The sequence below is a fragment of the Gnatocerus cornutus genome, chromosome 5 (genome assembly GCF_029298725.1).
Source record: "Gnatocerus cornutus isolate USDA-ARS CGAHR chromosome 5, icGnaCorn1.1, whole genome shotgun sequence".
NCBI lineage: Eukaryota > Metazoa > Arthropoda > Insecta > Coleoptera > Tenebrionidae > Gnatocerus > Gnatocerus cornutus.
This window is the reverse complement of record NC_142237.1, coordinates 18222358-18247363: the sequence shown is the minus strand read 5'-3', so window position 1 is coordinate 18247363 and position 25006 is coordinate 18222358. Positions and strand designations below refer to the sequence as shown.

Sequence of the window (25006 nt, the reverse complement as noted above, 5' to 3'; positions counted from 1 at the left end):
AGGAGTTCGATGATTCAGGTCTAATTAATTGATTTATCGCGACGACCCTGCCACACTTAAAGGTACAATTTTTTGATTCGGCTTAAAAAAATCTAAAAGAGAAAAGTCGTAGAATTAGGCGAGCAATTAGACATTAAAAATGTCCATCATTTCCATAAAGCTCCAAAATTAATAAAATTGTTCAATAAAACTTTCACTAAGACACTAAGAAAAATAACATCCATAAATTTTACCATTATATATCCAAAACTAATAGAATTACAGCGTGTTTAATAAAAGTGTCTAAAGTTTTAGTTCGTCATCAAAATTAACATTTCTAAAATCTGATTTTTATGGTCTAAATGTTTGTAAATCGGTATACTTTATAAAGACACTAACAATAATAACCTCCAAAACTCGCATGATTGTATCTGCAAAACCAACAAAATTACAGGGTGTTTAATAAAATTGTCAATTAATTTCGTTGAACTTTAGACACGCCACTAAATTTCTCGTGCAATTCTGCGTGAGATAACCACGTTTATTAGACCTAGATTCGTTGATTTATAACCACTAAAAAGTGTCAGCTACTTTTTTATACTTCAAATTTGCAAAATTTAAATTTTAAATCGAACAGGAGTTAAAAGTTAACATCTAATTTACAAGAGCGTCAGATTTTACCGTCAGAAAACTTGAAATAATGCTAAAAAATTGCTGTTCTAATCAAAATTCTAAAAAGTTTACCACCAATTATAGTATTTAGACGTAACATTTATAAAAAAAATTATCTAACCTGTTAAAAATACCTTTTCACTTAAATCACCTGTGCTACTAGAAATTGCTGCTATCACTGACAGCCAGCTCAATTTGTTTATAAAATTATGATAAAGATAAGCACACTTGAATGTTATCATTTTTGATAAAAGTCGACTCAGATTATCTCTATATTTGTTTAAATAAGTAAATGAAGTTAATAACCGCACCGTAAAATAGAACATGTGATTTTGTCTGAAATTCATTCCCGTGTGGCACAAAAACCCAAAAAGCGTTTTATTACTAAAAAGTTATGAATTTATAATTAATGAGAGTTTGAAATAGTTTTCTGTTTCGTAAAACGAACAAAAAAAGTCATAAAAAGGACCAACAAAACCCAGTCGTGCTCCAAATTTCCAACTTGACACGAATTTAAACTCAGATAAAAATCGTTCATTAAAGAACAAAATGAACAATCACCCACTTCGACATCCCCGTATTGATTGACTTCACTTCCAGGAAATAAATTCTATTTACGACAATGTTAACACAAAAGTAATCACTGCTAAACTGAAACGTAACACCACTTCAAGTCCAATCTTGTGCACAGAATCATCATCCGTCAGTGTTTACTCGAGAAAATAATTCAACAAACAACAATGTTGGCAACAAATTATTCATGAAAACAAGGATCAAATGTCCGTACCGAGCTAATAATAACTGGCTTCAATTTCAACGTCACGGTTTGTCGTTTTGTCGCTATCTATCAATTCTTTATTAACTTGAAATGGGCGTAAAAATAGAAACCGCACGTGGACGAAAATAGCCCCAAATGGGGGTTTAATCTATTTGAAATTACCCCGAAATTTATAAATACGGAATGCATGCTATGAGGTGGTTAATCAAAATCGTTGCACCTCCGCCACTGGAGGTCAGTTTATTTAGTTACCAACATAAAGCTATTATTCTAAAGTGTAAATTTTGCCCCATTTCCCTGAAATTATTCACAGTTTTGAGGTTTCACGAAACATGCAAATAAACGCAAATGATTTGCTGCAGGTCGTGCAAATCAACGATGCGATGTAAATTTCTTAAATTTTTTCGCCCATGCAATTAATAAAATTCCGATTTGAACGTCGCGGATGAATACAGAGAATTGTGTTGTCGAAGCCTACAAAAGTTATCGATTTGCTGATATTAGTTAGCGTTATTGGGTTTCTCAATCTTATTTCGGAAAAGTAAGAGAAAAACTCGATTTTAAGATAGAAATGGGATTTTTTACCGTTGAAGTTATTTCACTGTATTATCTTCGGGGAGCTCTCTTGCATTGCTCGGTTTCATTTGATTTAATGGCTGCTTTTAGCGAGATGCCAAAATACGCTCTTCGGATGAGATTTTTCAAAATGACAATTGTGGTGGATGCGAAAGGGAAATCGGGAAAAGTGGGATCAAATGCGGAGAATGGGAGAAGCGGATCAGTAAACGGGAGTTTTTGCAGCTTCGAAAAGGAAATTGCCGCTCTAATTATATTTCTACCTACAATAATTCCAAAGAGGAAAAACAGCTTTCAAGTTCTTGATACATTTCCGAATTTAGCTCATAAATCAGCGTGATAAAAATTGTTACATTTTTGAACTGGGAATGAGGTAAATTTCACGCTTCTGATCAAAAGATTTATAACATTATCGAAATTCTCTAAAAATTTTGTAAAAACACGTCGATTTAGCCGACATTTTTGTAAATTAGTGCAGTTTTTAAAATAACTGAGAAAAATAAGATACAGAAATTTCATAATTGTATTTACAAAACTAACAGAATTACAGGATGTTTAATAAAAGTGTCTAAAATTTTAGTTTCGTTTCAGAATTAAAATTTCTAAAAACTGTCCTCTGTAGCCTATTTTTTTGTAAATTGAGGTGCTTAAGAAAGATATTAAGAAAAATAACGTCCAAAAATTTCATAATTGTGTCTCCAAAAATAACAGAATTACAGAGTGTTTAATAAAATTGTTTTGATCATCATCAAAATTAAAACTTCTAAAAATGGTCTTGTCAGCAATTAATAATTGCTGCGACTAAGAGGTTAACTACCTTTGTACGTTGCACCGGGTTTTCGCAAGTGGCTTAGCTAGCACTCCAAAACGGAGGACTAGCAAGGTCAGCTTGCGGAAGCGAGGTGACATGAGCAACGTACAAGGGGTAGTTAGCCAGTATTAGTAGAGTCAGCCAGTGGTAGAAGTGGTAGTGGCTACAGAGCTGGTAGTTGGTGGTCATTGTGATTATTAAGTGGATTGTGGTCGCGTGGGACAAATGTCTACCCCTATATTGTAAGTACGTAGTCTTAAGTCATTAGATTAGTATCAATGTAGTTAGTAGGAATTAGTTAAGAATAAACAATAAATACTCCCAAAACTGTGTCGTCATTGAAAGACCCCGTCACAGACGTGACATATATGGTGGAGGCGCGGTGTTTTGATCTCAGGAAACAAATCTTCATATTTGTTTCATCTCAACTATGAGAAAGTACCGATGTGATTGTGTGAGTAGTAAGGGTCGAGTAAAGATGACATAGTGATGGGAGTCGATTTTGCGCTAGTTTAAAAATTCGAATGACGGACCGGGGATCACCTCCTGTAACACGTAGTAGACAAAGGGAAGCGGAATACAAAGAATTCAAGCCAACATATCGCAGTACTGAACAATTTCAAAATACGGGAGCTAACGTAAAGCTTGAATTATCGTCGCGAAACGTACCTGAGGATACTTTAAGCGAAATTCAAAGGATTTTGGGGAAAGCAGAGGGTTCTGAGTTAGAACGCGAGGAACAAAACTCGGAGATTATTACGTTGGAAAGTTCTAGTAGTAGTAACGAGGGCGAAAGCGAAGACGAAGTCGAAGACGAGGATAAAGAACAGGACAGAATGGCGAACGTGACGTTACGGGATGCACTATCTTCAAATAAGACACCGGCTTTACCGAAATTTTTGGCACCCCCCACATTTAATCCGGCTAGTTCCGAACCCACCAGTTTTATCGAGTCGTACGACAGGGTTGCCTTGATGAACTCCTGGGACGACAAATTGAAAATCTCTTATTTACCTGTGTTTTTGGAAAAAGCGGCTCTAGGATGGTTCCAGAAATACATAACAAAACCGGATAACGCGACAAAGAATTGGAAACAATTGATGGAGGATTTTCTCAAAGAATTTGGAGGCGGTGATTCCAAAAGAGCGGTTAGGACTAGATTTGAAAATCGAAAACAGGGTTTAAATGAAGATATTAAGGCATATTTTTTCGAACTGTTGGCGTTGCAACAGGAAATTGACCCCGCGATGTCTGACGAGACCTTCAGATCTCGATTTGAGAAAGGGCTATCACCGGCATTAGCCGAAACTTTCTATATGTTTGCAAAGCCGGACATGACTAAGGACGACATTAAATGCTTAGCGTTCAAAATTAGCGAGGTTAAGAAACTGACGCTAATAAACAGCATGTCTGCGGACGCAGCATTTTTGACAACTCAAAGTCCGACGAGGGAATATCGCCAATGGACTCACCAGGATACGCGAGAGACCGGAAATTCAAAATTTTCGACCAACAGAACGCTACCGACCACAAGAACAAAAGATGGACGTCCCAAATGTTTTGTGTGTTCAAAGCCAGGTCATTTCGCGGCTGCTTGTCGCAATTCCCAAAAGAATCAGGACGGAAGAAAATGCTTTGTTTGCGGAAAAATTGGTCACATTGCTAGGGATTGCAGAAACAAATTCAATCCAGACAAAAAATCGAGTCAGCAAGGAACGAAGGAAAATGTCCCAAAAGTCTAAGGGCGGCATTGCGGGCGCGTCAGGATGTCGTCCTCGCAAATAGTTTGTTAGGTATACGGGCGCGACAGGATATTTTAAAAATACAGGGTAGGTTACAGGGTAAATTAATAGACATAATCATAGATACGGGATGTAGCTCTAATTTAATTTCAAGAGATTGGGTAGGTAATTTAGATATAAGAGGTAGTCATATTTTTCTAAAAACGGTAGGTAACCATAGAGTGTCGACGTGGGGAAAAACGGATTTTAGTATAATGGTGGATGATCAGAAATTCGAGGATGAGGCCATCATTGTAGAGAACTTGCCAAGTCCACTTATTTTAGGCGTACAATTTTTAATGCGGGAAACAGCAATAATTGACTTTGGTAAGGGAAAAATTCATTTCAAGAAAGAAGACGACACGAGGACAGACGTAATCAGGTCAGAACTCAATGACCCAGCCGAGACGTCACTACAGACAACGATAAACGCTGACCAAAGAATTAAAGTTACGGCATCCCAAGATTGCGTCATACGACCCGGAAAGGAAAAACAAATGACGTTAAGTGTCGAGGGAATTCCCAACTCAGCAGAAAACTTAGTGATTGCGAAAAACGAGAATTTCTTGGTCAAAAGAGGCCTACTTTTGGAACAATTGGACTGCAACAAAGGCTCTTTGGACGTTGTCATCAGCACAAGGGCAAATACACCGATAAAAATTTTTAAAGGCACTACGTTAGCTTGGTTACAAGAAGATTCGGTCACATTAAATGCGGATGAGTTTACCTTGCAAACAACCCTCGAGACTGATCAAGTGCGTACAGAAGACCATAACATCGACAACGAATTGAATGATGAAGCCAAGCAACAGCTAAAGAAATTGTTAAAAGATTTTTCCGGAATTTTCGCCAGTTTACCATCGCAGCTAGGTAAAACCACATTGGTGGAACATGACATCGATGTCGGAGATGCTAAGCCAATCAAATGCAAACCCTACCGAGTGTCTCACAAGGAACGCAATATTATTGATGACCAGATCCAGGAGATGTTACAAGACGATGTAATTGAACCCAGTAATAGTCCTTGGGGATTTCCGGTAGTTTTGGCGAAGAAAAAAGATGGAAATATGAGATTTTGTATCGATTATCGGAAGTTGAATCAAGTGACTAAGAAATGGAATTATCCCATACCGAACATTGATGATGTGTTGACGTACATTGGGCACGACTCTAATTGGTTTTCTACATTAGATCTAATGAGTGGTTACTGGCAAGTGGCCGTAAAAGAAGAGTGCAAAGAGTACACATCGTTCGTGGCTCAAGGTCAGGGGCAGTACCAGTTCAAAGTCATGCCGTTTGGACTATGCAATGCTCCAGGAACATTTCAGGCGCTCATGGACAAGTTATTTTTCGACATGAAATGGAAGGACATCTTACTGTATTTGGATGACATTATAATTTTTTCAAAGACTATAGAGGAACACATTCATAAGTTGAAAAGAGTTTTCCAGCGTCTACAAGATGCGGGACTTACTCTTAAACCAAGTAAATGTGTGTACATGAAGAAAGAGATCGATATTCTTGGCTTCAGAGTGGGTACAAACGGTATTAGTGTGGATACAAAGAAAATAGAAGGTATCGCCAAATTTACTACACCACGTACAGTCAAGGAAGTTCAACGTTTCTTAGGAATGTGCAACTACTACAGAAAATTTATTCAAAATTTTTCGTCCATCGCACGACCACTGCACGAAATAACAAAGAAGGACACGCCATTCTTATGGGGCGACGAAAAAGAGCAAGCGTTTAAAACTTTAAAGGAGAAAATGACCACAGCTCCAGTTCTACAACGGTTTAACCCAAACAAGGATTGTGAATTGAGAGTTGACGCCAGCCTTCAAGGCTTAGGAGCCGTTTTATTACAACAAAACGAAGAACAAGAAAGCCATCCAATTGCGTACGTCAGTCGGAGCTTAACAAAAAATGAAAGGAACTTGGGAATTACGGAACTGGAATGCTTAGGATGCGTATGGGCTTTGTCTTATCTACGACATCTAATTCATGGACGACATGTGAAGATTATAACTGATCACAGCGCTATCAGATGGTTAAAAACAATTAAGGACCCAACAGGAAAACTTGCAAGATGGGCAATAAAGTTGTCAGAATTTGACTATAGCATCGAGCATCGAAGCGGCTCAAAGCATCAAGACGCGGATTGCCTGTCAAGAAACCCAGTATTGATTGGAAAGATCAGCGACGAAATAGAGGCAGATGAAATTCCCACATATCTGACATCAAACCAAGAACTGAGAGAGCAACAATTGGAAGATCACGAGTTAAAAGAGCTCATAACAGCAATAGAAAAACAAAGTGACAATGAGTTACCAATCGGAGTCAGGAAAAGGTCAAAAAACTTTGTTATAAAGGATGGAGTGTTGTATAAAAAGAATGCAAATGCAACTGGAATTGACGAACTGCTAGTTATCCCGAAAGATCTAATTGGAGAAATCCTTTACAACCACCATTGCGATCCTCTTAGCGGACATCTAGGCACCACAAAAACCCTGAACAAAATTCGGGAACGGTACTATTGGTCGAAACTACAAAAGGATGTTGAGAAGTTCGTTAGGGGTTGTACAGACTGTCAGTCCAAAAAAGGCGAGGACTTTAAGAAGAAAGCGGGACTGCTACACCCAATTCCGGTTGGCCGAGTTTGGTCAATGGTATCGGTAGATTTAATGGGGCCTTTTCCAAAATCTCGATCAGGAAACACGATGGTTATAGTATGTACGGAATATGTGTCCAGATACGCGATAGCTGGACCGCTTCGAGATGCCACAGCCAAAAGTGTAGCCAAATTTATTTTTGAGAATTTAATTTGTATATACGGGGCGCCGCGTTGTTTTCTAAGTGATCGAGGAACAGTTTTTAGGAGTCAGATGGTGACCGAACTCCTTAAACTAATGGGAGTCGCAAAAGATCTGTACACAACGGCGTACCATCCGCAGTGTAACGGTCTTGTCGAAAAGTACAACAAGACTCTTGCGAAAATGCTTGCCATGTTTACGAGCACTGACCAGCGAGATTGGGACCAGTACGTGAAAGCAGTCACATTTGGATACAACACGAGCGTGCAAGCAACGACGGGGTATCCACCCTATTTGGTAATTTTCGGTAGGTTAGCAACATTGCCTTCCCAGGCAAATCTCACGGAGGCTGAGATAGAAAACGCGGATATTATTCAGCTAAGAGAACGATTGTTGGCGATTCAAGCAAACGCAGCAGAAAACATCACGAAACGTCAACAATACGACAAACAACGTTATGATGAAAAACATCGAAATTTGGAATTTGAAGTGAATGATAAGGTAAAGTTGTTCATGCCTGCAAGAAAAAAGGGTAAAAGTCCAAAATTGATGTGCAGATGGTTCGGACCATACACAATCACCAGAAAGGTTAACGACGTCAATTACGAAATCGAACGGGGTTCAAACAACAAATCAAAAAGGGAAATTGTACACGTCAGTCGTATACTTAGTTATTACGACCCATGGACGAGTCCGGTCAGTAGCGATGACGTCTAAAATATGTTATTATTAAGTTTTAGGCATACATTTTTTTTTTCTTGTTTGTTTTTTTAATATTAGGATAAAATTTCTTGTGATTTTAGGTTATTGTTAGTTTTATGTCATGACACCTTTGTTCAACCGGACTTAGTCGAAATCAGTATGGGGGTGTACTGGAATCCGTTACCCCATACAATTCGATTCTACTGATATGGAACATGGTATTATCTACAGAGTTGGTCTATGTTTTGATCCGCCGAAACCCAATTGGATTTCTAGCCGTCACCACTCCAGGTGCACATGGATGGAACAGCGGTGGCACCAATCGATCATTATAGCGATGTCTGTTGTGTGTTTCGTATTAATTTAGTATCTAATCGTCAGGACGATTAGAAAGAGTTCTAGGAGGAAGCATGATGAAAACGGTTACCCTTCCCGGGAAGAGAGGTCTCGGAGACTGCCAGAGGAGGACAGTAGGGTAACGCAGAGCACGTGCCATGTGGAGATAGGGAAGGAGACCCTACTCGGATTGGCAAAGGGGCAGAGTGCCAGTATTACACTCTACCCACCAAGGAATTTGAGCGAAGAGGAGAGAGAGTAAAACAAGGTAAGCCAACAGACACAGAAAAAAAAAAAAAGAATGGGGAAAAACGGGAAACTTTTTTAAAGAGGGATATTTTAAATTTTATTTGGGTTGGGAGATATACGCGAGTAATGGAACAGCTGATCAAAAGGTGAAGGTCGACAACAACAATGTTATTTTCGCATTCTTGTTGTCAGCAGTTTTAGAGTAAGGTAATACGTGTAAACGCTAGAGAAATTTGTAAATAGCTTGTAAGGTTAGATTAGGAGTTAAATATTTTAGTTTGTAATTGTTGTTTTTGTTTGTCCCATCACCTATGGACCGTCCGAGATGTCACGACAAGACCAGACTGTCCTAGTGGTAGGCTAGAGGGAACATCAGACTTCCAGGAGTACCATCAAAGAACCGGAGGGCAAAGTGGAGGCAGAGTGACCACTCAACGGAACCAACAAGAAACTGCGTGATCTGGAAGGGACGGCTGGAGGTCAATGCTACTTGAGTTGATACATGGTGCCGAAGGAGCGGCGAGGACAACGAGACCGACCATTCTTTTTCCCTGCTTACTTAACCTCACCCTTATTGAGAATCCTGTAACCACACAACTTTCCTGAAAACCTAAGTAAGATCCTCCTGAGTAAGAGTTCCTAAATGGTCAAGAAGAAGGTACAACCCAAGAGTGACCAAGACGAAGCCCCTCTCCAGAGCAGTACGAGTTTTCGCACCTAGAAAGACACGTCAGTGCGGTTGGAAGAGTTCCACTCCGAGGTGTGGGGAAGTTCTGCTTGTTCTCCTAGTCGAAGCTAGTGACAGGATGCAAGGAGTCAACGTTTCCGGACATGAGGGAAGTGCGGGACAGAAGAGGAGATTAGGCATAAGATAGAGATGTAAATGGTTAGGATAATTTAGTTAAGGTTTAGGCTATAAGTTAATTGTCGAGACGACAATTCTTAAGGGGTGGGCATATGTCAGCAATTAATAATTGCTGCGACTAAGAGGTTAACTACCTTTGTACGTTGCACCGGGTTTTCGCAAGTGGCTTAGCTAGCACTCCAAAACGGAGGACTAGCAAGGTCAGCTTGCGGAAGCGAGGTGACATGAGCAACGTACAAGGGGTAGTTAGCCAGTATTAGTAGAGTCAGCCAGTGGTAGAAGTGGTAGTGGCTACAGAGCTGGTAGTTGGTGGTCATTGTGATTATTAAGTGGATTGTGGTCGCGTGGGACAAATGTCTACCCCTATATTGTAAGTACGTAGTCTTAAGTCATTAGATTAGTATCAATGTAGTTAGTAGGAATTAGTTAAGAATAAACAATAAATACTCCCAAAACTGTGTCGTCATTGAAAGACCCCGTCACAGACGTGACAGTCTTCTCTGGTCTATTTTTGTGAATTTCTGTTTTTTAATAATAAAATTTCAAATGTATTTGAAAGTGGTTTTGAACTTTTAGATGCAGTTTCAAACACGTTAAAATAGTTTTTTCTAAATTCAATCGTGTGGTATTTTAGTTCAAAATGCATTCTGCGACAAACAAATTACTATAAATTCCGAGCGGCAAACAATCCAATTCCGACTAAAATTAAAGCAGTAGTTTCCGGGAACAATAAATTCAGTGCAATAAACTCGCATTTTCAGCAATTTTCCATTAAAAATGAGTGAATTAATAATTCCTGTCCATCAAATCAATGCTCACAATAGATGTAAAAATCCCCCACTTCCCGTTCAATTCACCCGAAAATTCTCAATCAATTTCCCATCAATTTTTTAATCACATTATCTCCGTACAACTTTGTAGGACAGGAAAATCCCTAACGATCCCCGTTCATAACTCGTTCATAATCATAATTGGCCTGAAGTCGCAATTTACTTTTGAATATCTTATAATTTATTAAGCCCATCTTTGATCTACGTAGAAAATTTGCTGTGACGAGGCGGAAATTACAAAGTACACGGCTTTATCGCAATTTGATATTGTAAATGAAGCTTGGAAACTAAGCTCTGATTAACGGTCTGTTTACACTCTTTAATTTAGTGCACCGGGAAAGTTTTTCAGTTCGAATTTCACCCGCGGGCTAATTAAATTAACTGTGGTGTGATTTTTATCGATACAGTTTCCAATTTGATGCTCGGATGGCCAATTAAGAAGCTAATTAGGTGACGCTTTATTAACTATTAAAAACGCATTTTTGATGGGATTGAAAGCGAGCGGTACCGAAACTTTCCAGCAATTACCGAAACCTTCCAATAATTGTGACTAATTACCTAATGGAAATTAGTCTCGGAATTAATTGCAAGCGAGTCGATAAAATGTTGCGTGATTGTCTCGAAGAGGTTTACAACCGACACGCAACAATTATTGCCTCCACTCGATTATTTTCGTCTTGAATTAAACATCGCTGCATTTTCTTCACCTCGTAAAAGACATTATCCACTTAGCTGGGAGTTTTCCTTTGATTAATTAAAAATAATTGCTCCAGCTTTTTTGGTGAATCCCATTCATTAAAATGATACAGCAGAATACCCTCATTAAAATGATCATTCATTCGTGATGTAGAATTGTCTGAATAAGTGAGTCTAGCCAAGCAATCATGATGATAATGGACACTTCCTTATCAGCGAACGCTACATTAAATCAGATGTTAAGATGTCTTCGCGCAACGCAACGAAAATCCACTTATCACGAAAGAAACTTTGTCTACACACACGAAACTAACGCAATTTTCCTACCTCAATTAGCGTTCATTTCGAGTAGAGCAAACTTAGACCGAATCGAATTAATCCATTTTAAAACTTTACGTTGTTGTTAATGCAATTTTAATATCAACCGCATCAGTAGGTCTTTGATTGTGCAAACTAGGTTAAGCACACTTTTATTAAATCAATGTTCTCTTAGTTCGGAGAGGGAAACCGGCGGAATTAAAAATGGATACAGGGAAAACTTGAGGTCTGTTGCGGCTCATTAAAATTTGAAATTTGGTTAATAATACAACCACATCGATCTCGCATATTTAATGAAAGTGGTGGATGCGCCGGGAAATATTCAAATTTTCGTCCGTTTTTCCTAGAGTAATTATTACAAGCGTTCCGTGAAAAATCCAGTGTTGACAGAAGTTGAAAGAATTAAAGTCCGGATTACTCCGGTGCGATGGTAAACTAGGAACTGTTTGGTATCCACGGCGACGCCTTTGACGTCAAGCACAGTGACGCTAAGTTCGACGCGTCGGTCAGTAATTGAAGGTCGAAGTTATGATTCCATCAATGGAAATGACGGTTATCTGATGAAGAACAAGTCAACACATTTTGCTGCAAAACGACTTTATCAGTTGTTTGTAAAGGGAGAACTCCAAGGTTTCTAAAGATACTAGGAAATTGCAAGATATTCCTATTTTTATTGAACGGAACTACTGAGCAAATACGTGGATGTTTTCATTTTCCCGGGGAAATTGTATCTAAACAAAATTTAAATTGGAATGAAAACATCCGAGCTTTTGTTGTCGACACGAATCATCGCGAAAACTACGTAAACAAAAATTATGTTTATGCATTTTATTCCTTTGGGAGAGGATGGGGCTAGGAAAATTCAAGGAAAGCTACTGAAGCTTGAAATTGTAAAAATAGAAATGCTTAAAATTCGGTTTTGATTTTCGAAGTAGAGGATATTCTGTCAATAGTGGGCGGTTCAATTGAAAATAAACAAAAAGGGCTGCGTTGTTGGAAATTAATAAACGAAAATACAATCTGTAGCAAAAATATTGTAAAAATTGAAATTAAAATTTGAAATGGGGAACCTGAAGATTCTCAGATTCTGAATTTTTTTGGGCCAATTTTTTTTAAAGTTCCAAATTTTTAAAGTTTGAGGTCTCGGTTGCATGAGAAAATATTAAGTCTCTTAGAAAAAAAACTTCTTGATTCTAAAAAATATTGTTCATTGTTTGCGGGAAAGTTTTTTTTGAAAAAATGTTTTCTAGCTTTCTAGAAGATCCTGGAAATTTCCAGGATACCCTAAAGTTGTTAGGAATTCCCTGGGGTTCTTCAAAAGTCTTCCCCATCGTTTTCTAGATAACCGACTACTTTATTTCTCTCTTTAATCGTTAAAATTCAGAACCTTTTAGGATGTAAGTAAAAAAAAATTCAATTTTCTGATCCGTCTCTTTTTTAATTTTGTCCATTTTAGATTTTCTAAACTAACTTAACTCCTTTATTAAACTCTTCAGATTCTATTCTCTTCTCGAATCGCTTCAAAATTTCTAGATTCTCCTTAAATCTTCCATATTCTCTACTTTTAAAATCGCCCCTGCATCTTAAAACTTAGAACTCTAAGAAACATCAGAAGAAAATGTAGTTTCTTAGGTTTTAGAGTTCGAAAGGTTTTAAGCTATCATTTCAAGTAGCACAAATCCCAAAATTTTGTTTCTTTGAGACTCCAACAGACTTTTTCAAACTAGTTTCATTAATTGAATTTTTTTATCTTAAGATATCAACAGTGTATCAATTGTTGTAAATATTTTATTGTTTAATGTAAAATTTCATACTCTTAATCAAACGGTGCTTTATTTATTGACCTCTAAAAACGCATTTTTAATTTATGAAGACTTCATAAATGGTACTCCAATTTATTAAAAATTAACTTAGCAAATGACAACACGACCGAAACCGCGATTTGGCGGGTCGCGGCGCCCCAAATAAATTAATTTTGCATAAACCTTTTTATAAAATAAAAAAAAATGTTTTTTTCGAATTTACCGCTTTAATAGGTCCATTAGAGTACTCAATTTGGAGTCGTTTATAGGTATCCATAAAAGAACTCAAAGAAGGAAAATCTGTTTTTAAAGAGTTGGCACAACTAATTAGTCTGGCTGTCACCTGTTTCCTGTCAAGTCAATTGGTCAATTTCACATTACGGATTTTACAATTCGTGTTTAATAAATTGCTGCGTGAATAAAAAATGTATCAATATAATTGAATTGTCCTGTGCGGCCAACATTGTATGCACCTAAATACAGGGTTGTCCCAGAACTCATGACCCAGAGAACAAGAGGAGGTGCCGACAGCAATACAAATGGTAAATTTTAAAACAAAAATTGATTAAGTTTAATAGTTTTCGAGGAAAGGATTAAAAATTAACAACCAATCCCAGAAGCTTATTCTAGAAGTGGAGTAAAAAGCTCTCCCAATTTCCTAGGCAACGAGAGTCTGACCAATGGACGATAGTTTGTGTCCATAGTCAACAATGTTCAAAATTTAGTTCAGCTTCCGGATTGGCAACCGTTTTTTTGTCTTAACTCGAGTATTTTTTGAGCTAGAAAATTTTTGTTTCAAAATTTTGGTTCAGAATTGTTGCCTTCATAAGCCTTTTTTCTCTGGGTCACGAGTTCTGGGACACCCTGTATAATAGATGTGAATGCAGGTTGTGAGGTTAGATTAAAATTCAGTGAAACTCAATAAATGTCAAATTTTAAATTGAATCTGAAAATCAAGTGGCAAGTCGTGGTTACAAAACCATTACCAATCATGTAACACGAAAACTCTTCTTGTTTTATAATGGCATTGGTGCACGAGTTCCCGGTCTACAAAACGAGCCGTAAACTGACCATTATAAAACACGTTCTTTAATATACCATTAATAAACGCAACGAGAAATAAGAGAACTATACAATTTCAATAATTTTGAAAAATATGTCTCTATTATTATATTAACTATTTCCCAACCTATTTACCTGGACATGCTCCCCACAAACAAGAATTAATCATGTCCTAACTCCATCCAGAAATATCTCGAAATTAGTACAATGCTCGGAGAGTTCTAATTAAACCGCTTCATTACCTCCAAAACTTCGGCCAGTACAGAGCGGACTTTACAAGCTCATAATCTAAACTTTCGATAATGTCATTATTTAAATCTGCGCCAGCAAGTTCCGACAATCAATTAAACGCCACATTTACCCCAAAATCATATCTTTTGCCTTTTCCAACCCTATCAACTTTGACATTTCCCTCGTGTCGCCTTAATTACGATCTCATCACTGTTATTTTATCAATTAATTAAACCTGACACCAATGCATCCGACGACGAATGAGTTTGACATCTTTTTTAACAGACCGGTGGTTTTGAAAGGTCTCTTCGTCTATTTTAAGAACGTGGTAAAATTGGTTAAATTGGGATTTATGGAGAGGTGCAGCCGTCGATGCGAGTTTTAGTTATAGTGATTGTTGTAAGGAAGACAATATCAAGACGAACGAGCGCAAGGGAACGTTCGAGGATTCAAAGTACAGTAATCATGATATAAGGAAGTGAGTCACGTCGTGGTATCACTTTAAAAGAAGACAGGAGAATCCCTGCTCTCTCGTTAAAGGGATTTGGGGCGAAATTAAAGCAGGGGCACTTCTAGTGTTAAGATGGTGGATGCGCCGGGAAAAGTCGAATTTTAACTTTAGCACATTCAGATGATGTGTAAAATTTAAACCATCATTTGTTTTTTATCGATTGTATCCAACTTTCCTGTAAATAATAAATGCGCAACCACATCCCAAACCGCGGAATCGATAAATAAAAGAATTTGCGAATGGAATGTTATCCCGTGTCGCTGTCAATCGAAATTGAAGTGTTTAATATTCACGGAATGCCGCGTAACTTTACGAGCTTCAAATTTTGTGTATTTCCGTTCGTTACAACATGTCAAACTTACCGTTCCTCGTCCGACACATTTTTCATCTGAGGACTGATTTCGGAGCGTTTGTATTCGCGCGACGTCCGCATCGATCGAGATTTTCCCCTCACGTAAACAAACAGAAAAATGGGTTTTCTTTAATTGTTAAGAAATGTGGAAATTATCCGATTTTTCCGGACGAAATATCCAAGAAGTAAGAGCTGCGGAATTATTTTCCTTCCGGGCTAGATCTAAATAAGTGGGTATCAATAGCGCAGCAACTAGTAGAACGAGCAAAAAGTCTACCTCCACATCAAAGTGTAACAATTAAATTCCTATCTATAGCAACGTTTCTTTTCCACATTCTCCAACAACGTAGCTCAAAGCGGCAATTCAAGCAGTTTACCAGATCAAAAGGAGTCTGAAATGTTGAAACCAGCGACAATAATAGTTAGTAATTAATGGCGTGAATAATTATAATAATGTTATGTTAAGCTTGTTCACGATAAGCTCTTATTAAAGGGGCTTTGCTGATGCTAGAATATCTGCAGGTTCTTTAATCCATTATACCTACAGATAATTTACATTTTGCTTGCAAACACGCTTGGAGTCTTTTCATGTCGTAACGTGGGTTTTCTTCAGACAAATTTAATAAAGTCAGTTTGCTGAGCTGCTAGAGAAAGAAAGGTGAGCATAAGTGGAGAAAATGACTTTTTGTTTATAATTTCTAGTTTTTGAAGAAAAGTCGTTTGATCACATTGAAACCACTTTCTGAGGATTCAGAGAAGCCTAAAAAGAAACTTACAAAATCAGTAGAATTTAAAGAATCCGATGATCTAAAAATTACATTAAATCTTACAGATACACAAAATTCGGGAGACCAAAATCAAAAAAATAGCAAATTTATTGCAAAATAACAAAAATCTTTTGCCAGTAAAAGAAGGAAATGCATAAATTTCTGCTCAGTTGTTCTGTAATTTGCATCATCAAAAATACTGAAAATTATTAAATTCTCTGTTTTTTTCAAACTTGTCTTTTTGTGTTCTATAATTTTGCACTTTGGAACAAATGAACAAGTTAAGAGTAATTACTTTTCTAAATTTTATTATTTTAGGGTTAAAAGTGTTGTTATTACAACTTTTAATAAACATTTTGACTCGTTCTCAAAATAAAAATAACTAAAATTTGTCATTTTTGTTGTATATGTATAATTGTGCATTTTGACAAAAGTTAAAAATAAGTCGCATCTCTCCAAATTTCATATCTCTAGCATAAAAATTACGAAAATTACAGATTTTAAAATTGAAATGTTGAACCTTTTTCAATCCTGCCAAAAATTAAAATTTCTAAAACTCGTCGTTTTTCATTCCCCAAAAATAAAAATTTCTAGAATTTGGTACAGTTAAAAAATAAGTAATTTTCATTCAATTTAACTTCATGTTTATATCTTTAAAATTACAAAAATAACACTCTTGAAATATTCATAATACATATTAAGAAAAACAAGAATTTTAAAAGAAGCAAAAATTGGTGGATGCACCAGCTCTATTATTTCTAAATAAAATTTCCAACGTCTCTCCTAAGCTGCAATTTCACGAACTGCATTTATCTTCTTGGAGAATTTATCTGTTTAAGCACGGAAACAAGGAAATTTCTAAATGTTCACAGAGGTAAGAGAAATGTGGATTTTTAAAGTAACTGCATTCATTCTCTAAATAAAATATCTCATTTTTTTCATTACCTTGAATGATGTGTACATATTTTGTACTTTGTGTGAACATAAAACCAATTTACAAGTGTCAGAAAATAATAGAGCTGTGTAAGTTTTTTGATCTGAATCTCATACCTTTGAACACTGAAACGAAAAGCAATATAGATTACTTTAATTTGCTAGAAAAACTCCAATTTTGTTCAGTCCAAATAAAATTCCAGATGTTTGCTAAAAGCTTCAAATTTGCGAAATATAGCTATTGTCTTATTGATTTTATCTCTTTAAGCACTGGAGCGAGGAATTCTGCAAATATATTCTTCAAATTGCCACAAATTGATGCTTCAACTCTGTTAATTCAATATAAAATTATGTAAGTTTTGTTGAACGTTTCAGAGGAATTATGTAAACTAAATTCTTGGTAATTAGGTTGGAAAATAACTAGTAGGTATTGTTCAATAAAAATAAAATTAGATCCGATTACAAAATATCGAAATTGTCTTATTGATTTTCTTTCTAAGCTCTGAGACGAGGATTCCTGCAAACAACCCTGGAATAAAAAATACAGAATTTCCAAGTTGCTACAAAATAATGAACCCTTCAATTCTGTTAATTCAACATGAAATTACCTAACTTTTGCTGAAAGCTCCAATTTCGTGAAATGCGGTTATCTTCATGTTGATTTCATCCCTCTAAACACAAACAACTACAAAACAGAAATACAAGTTTAAAATTGATAATTCGGGTCAGATAAAATCGGTTGTATGAACACAAACTTTACCAGTAACCGCAGTATTGAAAAAAGACGATTTTTAAGGTGATCAAAACGGTTAATTTTTATTGAGTTTTAAATATAAAAAGAGCGAAAAAAAATATAAATTTTTGCAAAGAAGTGGCTTGAACGTGATCAGAGGCCATGATCGAAAAACGCTTTCAAGAAATTCTTTTCATAGATAATAGCTTAGAATCGAGTAACTAGAACAATAACAATTTTTCTGGAAAATTACTGTTTCACATGTTACGTAAACATCTATAAATTCCAATCCAAATAAACATCCCAGAAATTAATTGACACAATTTATAATATTTGTCATAACAATGTCGAATTTTTCTGAAAATAAAAATGAGCACGTTTTAAATGTCATGATTAGTGTCTCAACTAAATGCTGCAAGCGCTAGATTATATTTAGATGAAGCAACTTTCCCGAATTAATTGGACATGTTTTGGATGCCCATCACAATTAAGTCAGTTAAATGGCAAAGTTGATTTAGCAGGAACAGCCCAAGTAACGTTGAGGTGTAATTACCAATCGGAGCGTGTGATGGATAAATAAATAGAGTATGGTTTGAGGGGCTTTGATCGAGTATTTGACGTTAGTGGTTGTAAAGTTATTACCGCCGAGACCTGTTCAGCGTCAAACTTTTGGTAAAAGTGTCAACAATGAGGAGTTTTCAAGTTGAAAAAGTGAAGCGAACAAACGGAAAAGTTCCAGGGCATCCGAAGGTCTCAGATCCACGGAGTTATTTTGGGCGCAATAGTAAAATTAGTAATGAGTCTATAATTTTAACAGTTTTATTGACAGTTCATTAATTTTCGTCGGACATTCCGTTCGATTTTTCCGCTGCTTTCAATATCCTCTTAATTAAAATGGAGGTTCTAAAAACAGCTTCGTTTCAAGTATTTCCACTCTCCCATTTCATTATTAACTTTCAATATCTGTAGTTAATTTCCACGAAGGTGGTAACTTTCCCATCCCAACGTCAACCGGAGTAATTAAATTATAATTGCATTGTCTCTTTGTGGTCCGTCGAGACCTCATTTTTGTCATTACCAGAGATAACGGAATTAATTCAAATCATCTTACTTAATTAAGGGACGGACGTATGCAGCTTCGGCCAATGCCGGAAGTACCGGAAAAAAGATTCATCATAACGGGTTGAAAGCTTGTGTTTAGGTATACATTTTCTAATTAAAGCACGTCTTGTAATGGCCGGGTAATTTACCAAGCGGAGTAATTTGCAGTAAAAGTGGCGCCTACACGTTCTTCGGATTAACAGGATGGAGAAGTGTCCTCGTCGGCCTCAAGCTCGCGTGCTTTGTAACTAATATCACACCAACAAATAATATTTGTGTGCAAATGAGGTATTGTTGACTTGGAAAGTTTGAAAGATGAATAATGGATTCCATCGAGATATTTGACCTACAAACGAAATGAGTCAGGAAATTTCATAAAATGTTTATTAATTCCCAGACAATGTTTCAAGGTCTTGTTGTTTTACTAGAAACGTAGTGGTTTCCTAATTTGCATCGGTTACTGAAATTGGTTTGTTTTTATTCTACGCACCTTCCCACTACACTTTTACCTGTTATTTTTTTCAATTTTGTTATTATGCGGCCTTTAGAAGGAATGTTACGATCTCAAGGTAGTCTGGACAGCAAACCATAGTCAGTCGTTGCCACTGAGCGGCGGGTAACGACCAGAAATTATACAGGAGACGTCAGACGAGGAGATTTGCATTGGTAATAAATGGACAGTTTCAATTTTCGTAACGGGACATTTCGCGGATTTTTCTTGTGAAACTTTATCTCAGTTCTCAAATTTTTTTGTTCTTAGCACATTATTTTTATTACCATATTTTGACACTCTTCCAGCCCAAAAACGAGAAATACTGCTCTAATATTTGAAAAGTGGCTTCAATGTGATCATCAATTTTTTTTTATTTTAATTGAGTTTAAATTATGAAACATTTAGCGCAATGAAAGTGAACCGAAAGTGAGCCTCTAAATCTGACAAAAAAATTGTGAAAGTGACAGCATTTTCCATTTTGAGATTTCTTTGATTCTTGCTTAGAATTTTAGGGCTTTATTTCTTAGTTTCTAAAAATTTATTTTAAAATTAATTTATTGATTTCTGTAATTTAACACTAGACCAATGAAATTTGTGACTTGTTTCTTTAGTCTTCTAAATTAGAACTTTTCAGAACAAAAGGGACAAATTTTATGTTTCATTTTGTACGAATTTGAATTAAAAATATTCAAGATTTTGAATTCATTGAAACATTTCTGTAATTTTAACGCAAGAACCATTAAATTTAGAGAGATTACTATTGTTGAACAGCTTAATAAAAACGCCAAATTACAAAATTATCGAACAAAAGAGAAACATTTAACAATTTTTAGTTTTTAGAATAAACCAAAAGTTTTCAACCTTTTAAATTTAATTCTGTGATTCCAGTAATTTTAACACTAGATTATTGAAATTTGAGGAAGTTACCAGTTGTGACTTGTTTCTTTAATGTGCTAAATTAGAGACCCCTAGAACAAAAAGTGATAAATTTTGGAATTTTTTATTCTTCATGTAAACTAAAAATGTTCAGGATTTTGAATTAAGTCTAGTTTCCGTAATTTTAAAGCTAGAACAAGTAAATTTGAGGAGATTACTATTTATTAACAGTTTAACAAATTACTAAATTATCGAGCAAGAAAGCACATCTTAAAATTTTTAAATATTGGAATGAAGCAAAAATTTTCAACCTTTCAAATTAAATTCGGTGATTCCGGTAATTTTAACACTAGAGCAACGAAATTTAGGTAAGTTATCACTTGTGACTTGCTTCTTTAGTGTGGCAAATTAGAAGTTGGTAGAGCAAAAGAGACACATTTTAGAATGTTTTATTTATCAAGTAAACCAAGAATTTTCAAGATTTTAAATTAAGTCTTGTAATTTCCGTACTTTTAAGACTAGAAAAATTAAATTTAAGGAGATTACTATTTTTAACAGTATAATAAATGCACCAAATTACTAAATTATCAAGCAGAAAAAGCACATCTTAAAATTTTTAAATATTGAAATGAAGCAAAAATTTTCAACCTTTCAAATTAAATTTTGGGATTCTGGTAGTTTCAACACTAGAGCAACGAAATTTGGGGAAGTTATCATTTGTGACTTGCTTCTTTAGTGGGGCAAATTAGAAATTGGTAGTTTAAAAGGGACACATTTTAGAATTTTTTATTTATCATGTAAACTGGAATACAGGAGATTACTATTTTTTAACAGTTTAATAAATACACTAAATTGCAACATTATCGAACAAAACAAAAACATTTTAAAAAATTTAATTTTTGGAATCGAGCAAAAATTTTCAACTACAGATTAGTTAGATTTCAATGTGATCTATTTAATAAACTCCTTAAAGTTCTTAGAACATCTACCAATTACATATTTTATTGCAAAAATGCGAAAATCGCAAATTTAGAAAAATATTGCAAAATTGGTGGATGCGCCAAATTTTAAACCTTCCGCTTTGATTTTAAAGAATGCCGAAAAAAAAAGTCAATATCTTGGATATGAAAGGACAATGACACCCCCAGACCATAGAAAACTAATTTAATAAACCAATAAATTTAACCCCCGTCATCCCCTGGCGCAGAGCCACCCAATTCTACCTGAAACTGACATCTTTGTTCATTACGAACAATATTTAATAATCTAATTAAATCAGATTATTATCACGAACGTCTTATATCCGTCGCTTTCGCATGTTCCAACTTCATAAAATACCATCTTCAATTAAACAAGTGGCTACATCTCAATCTAATTAAATTATTCTCTCGTGTGCGGATGAATAAACTTCCGACTGGTAACGTAAACGAAATTATTTAAAACGATCCTTTTTCCTCGCAAGTTGATTTATAGCGAATCCTTAGGGAAACCGTTACCTGCCTAATTTGAGGCAGGTAGGAAGAAGAATATGTAACCTAGACCCGTGTCGACTAATGGCCACCTACGGCTATTTGCATATACGAAAATTCGCCAATAATGGACGAATGAGGAGAAGTATCAAAGCATGCATTGTGGAGGAAATAAGCTTAAATTAAATCAGAACCGACCACCGATTTAGGTTTGACATTCGGGCTATTGTTCGGGTGCGGTCAGTCATAATTATTTAGAAGCAACATGGAATTACACTTGGGGTTTCAAACGGGAAGTGGAGCATTTACATCTAGAAATCGGTAAGAAAATTAAAATGTTCAACAAGCAGATTTACATAAAACGCACTTGCAGACCTTCTGATTTCATTAATGAACCACCTACGGCACATTTTACCGCATTTACATATAATATTAATTTACGATGCACAATTTACATACTTCCTACATTTTAAACACCAACATTGCATTTGCATGTGCATTTTTCCATATTCCGGGCAAGTATGTGCGCATTTTGGAATTTCGAACTGTTACAACTTACCTGAGACTATGAATTGGATCCGAGCACTGGCAACGACTTCTGGAACCATAAAAGAAACTGCTGTCAGATTAAATTAAAATTACATTTTAACAAATTCTAAGCTTCTTCATTCCCTCAAAATTTAGTATTTTCATTGCAAATCTCGGCTATATAAAAATTAAAAACCAGAGAACTATAGATTAAAATCCCAACAAACAAGGAAGAAGAATCTTAAGAAAAAAAATCTTAAAAAGCAAAGACTCTGAAGTAAATTCAAAAAAAAACTTAAGGCAATATGAATTTTTAACGTTTTGAAGTGGATCTAAACAAAAAGTATTTTGAATTTGAAGACGATTTGAAGAGTAAAGAATCCAGAGAAACGCTGTTTGCAATACAAACGGGCCAAAAACCAGAAATTCATGTAATCTTCGTGTCTACAGTCCAAGAATTTAATTAAAATCTAAAGAGAACCTGAAGAATTTGAGCAACAGGATCTACATTATGTAGTTTATTCAATTGCAAACTTTGCAACAATGTAAAGCTTAACTTGTTCATAAAACAACTCCGAAATTTGCGTTTTTATGACCCTTTGTGATAAATTAGTCAACAAACAACAACACCAAACCTCCGTTTCTTGAAAGTGAATGTGAGACATAATGACTTTATCCTTCTCCCTTAAGCACATATTTGTCCTGTCTCTAATTCGATCATTACTACGTCTCTCGCAAAGCAACCTAAATTAGACCGATATAAAGATAAATTTTTTGATGAAGCCTTGACATGAGATCGATCTTGAAGCGATATTAGCACGATATTCCTCCTTCTAATGTAGATTCTGGTAATTGTTTTCCTGCGTGGGAGCCATAGAACAATACGTCTAACAAGACAAAAGCACACGCAGAGTAATTGAGCATATAAACACGCAAATGGGATAACCACAATTCCTAATTCTATAATTGCTATTCAGCACTGACTTCAAAAATAAGGGTCAGACTTGATGTGTTTCTAATAAGACTTTAATGTTTGCAAGGTTTAATTGCTTTCGGAGTAATTTCTCCAAGACTGAATGTTAACATTGTGCGAATTAAACGGTTTTGTACGAACAAAGACTGCAGTGATTACGTTATCGGGTCAAGTTTCGCTAATGATGATCAAACGAAATATAAAGCTTGAACACCTGCATACAAATGGCGATAAAAACAGATAAATTAACACAAATCCTTAGGTTTTCACTTCAAACATTGAATTTCATTTACATCAACTTGACGGTTATTTATTTACCAATCAAACTGAAGCTTCATAATAAGCTTCAAATACTGTAATATTGTTTAGAATTTTTCGTTGTACAGCAAACTATTATTGAAAAGAGATAACGTTCAATGTGAAATGTGTCGACGTTTGGACAATGTTGTTCTATCGGTGGAGTACAATACGACATAAAGTAACAAAGTCCATTTCATAGCGAGTTACTCAAAGCTTGCTTCCGAACTATGCTTTGATGCTGAGATTTTTCGCGACGTGTTAATACATGGGAATTTTACTACCAGCAGAGACTAGTTTTTCTGACGTCTGAGTAAAATGTTTGCACTTGGCTGCTTGCATTAGATGCGGTCATTTTTCAAATTTTACAAGAAATTGAAATATTCAAAATAATACATTTCAACTAAATTAGATTTTTAAAAATTTATATTTTGAGAACAAACCAAAAATTTTTAGCATTTCCTATTAAATTTCAAAACTTTGACACGTTTATCCCTATAAATCAGTGACATTTAAAGATTTTAGTATCTTTGACTTAATTATCAAATGTGCTAAATTAAAATAAATGGAGAAAAAATCATAATAATTTTTAAAAATTTTGATTTTCAAGACAAGACAGTAATTTCCATCACTTTTAATTAAAATCCGTGACAGTTTTCATCGTTCACCGGAAAAAAATTTGGGATTGTTTATTCAGTGAGCTTAAAACAAAATAAAAATATTTTGAAAAATTTCCACAATTTTTTTATTAAAATTCGAAACGTTGACAATTTTAACCCTACATCAGTAAAATTAGGGTATTTTATTTTTTTTAACTTGTTTATTACTGTGCGAAATTTAAAATTTTTAAAACAAAAATTTGAATAAAAAAAAATTTTGAGAACGTACCAAAATTTCCAACACTTCCTATTAAATTTAGAAATTTTGACAGTTTTAACATGTAAAATTTAGAAGTTTTAGTACTTTCAACTTGTTTATCAACTGCTTTAGATTTAAAAATTTTAGTGTTAAAAATCAGAATTTTTAGAAAATTATCATTTTAAAACAAACCTAAAATGTTCACCACTTTCTATTAAATTCGATAACTTTCGACAATTTTAATTCTAAATCAGCGATTTTCAGAGGTTTAATCACTTCTAATTTTTTCAACTCTTTTCCAGTAAAAAAAACAGAATTTTTTGGAATTTTTAATTTGAAAACTAATTAAAAATGTCAACCACTTTTTATTAAATTTCGAAACTTTGACAATTTTATACTTTTGACTTGTTTATCGACTGTGTTAATTACTAAAAATTTGAAGTCAAAATCAAAATTAAAAAAAAATATATTTTAAGAGCGAACTAAAAATTTCCACCACTTTCTACTACATTTCGAAACTTTGACAGTTTTAATTAAACCCTAAATCTGTGAAATTATGAGGCTTTACTACTTTCGACTTGTTTTTATCAACTGCTTTAAATTTAAAAATTTTAGCG

General features: G+C 35.1%; 1 protein-coding gene across 3 annotated transcripts in view; it reads right to left on the bottom strand.

The window, feature by feature from the left end:
* Positions 1-25006, bottom strand: part of Pde9 (phosphodiesterase 9) — an 86132-nt gene that overhangs the window by 48175 nt on the left and 12951 nt on the right. For 2 of the 3 annotated variants that reach the window (XM_088036633.1, XM_088036632.1), the window contains exon 2: positions 22293-22331. The exons of the other annotated variant lie outside the window; for it this stretch is intronic. The gene's annotated coding sequence lies outside the window, so the exon portion shown is untranslated. The remainder of the gene's footprint in view (positions 1-22292; positions 22332-25006) is intronic. 3 annotated transcript variants of the gene reach the window in all.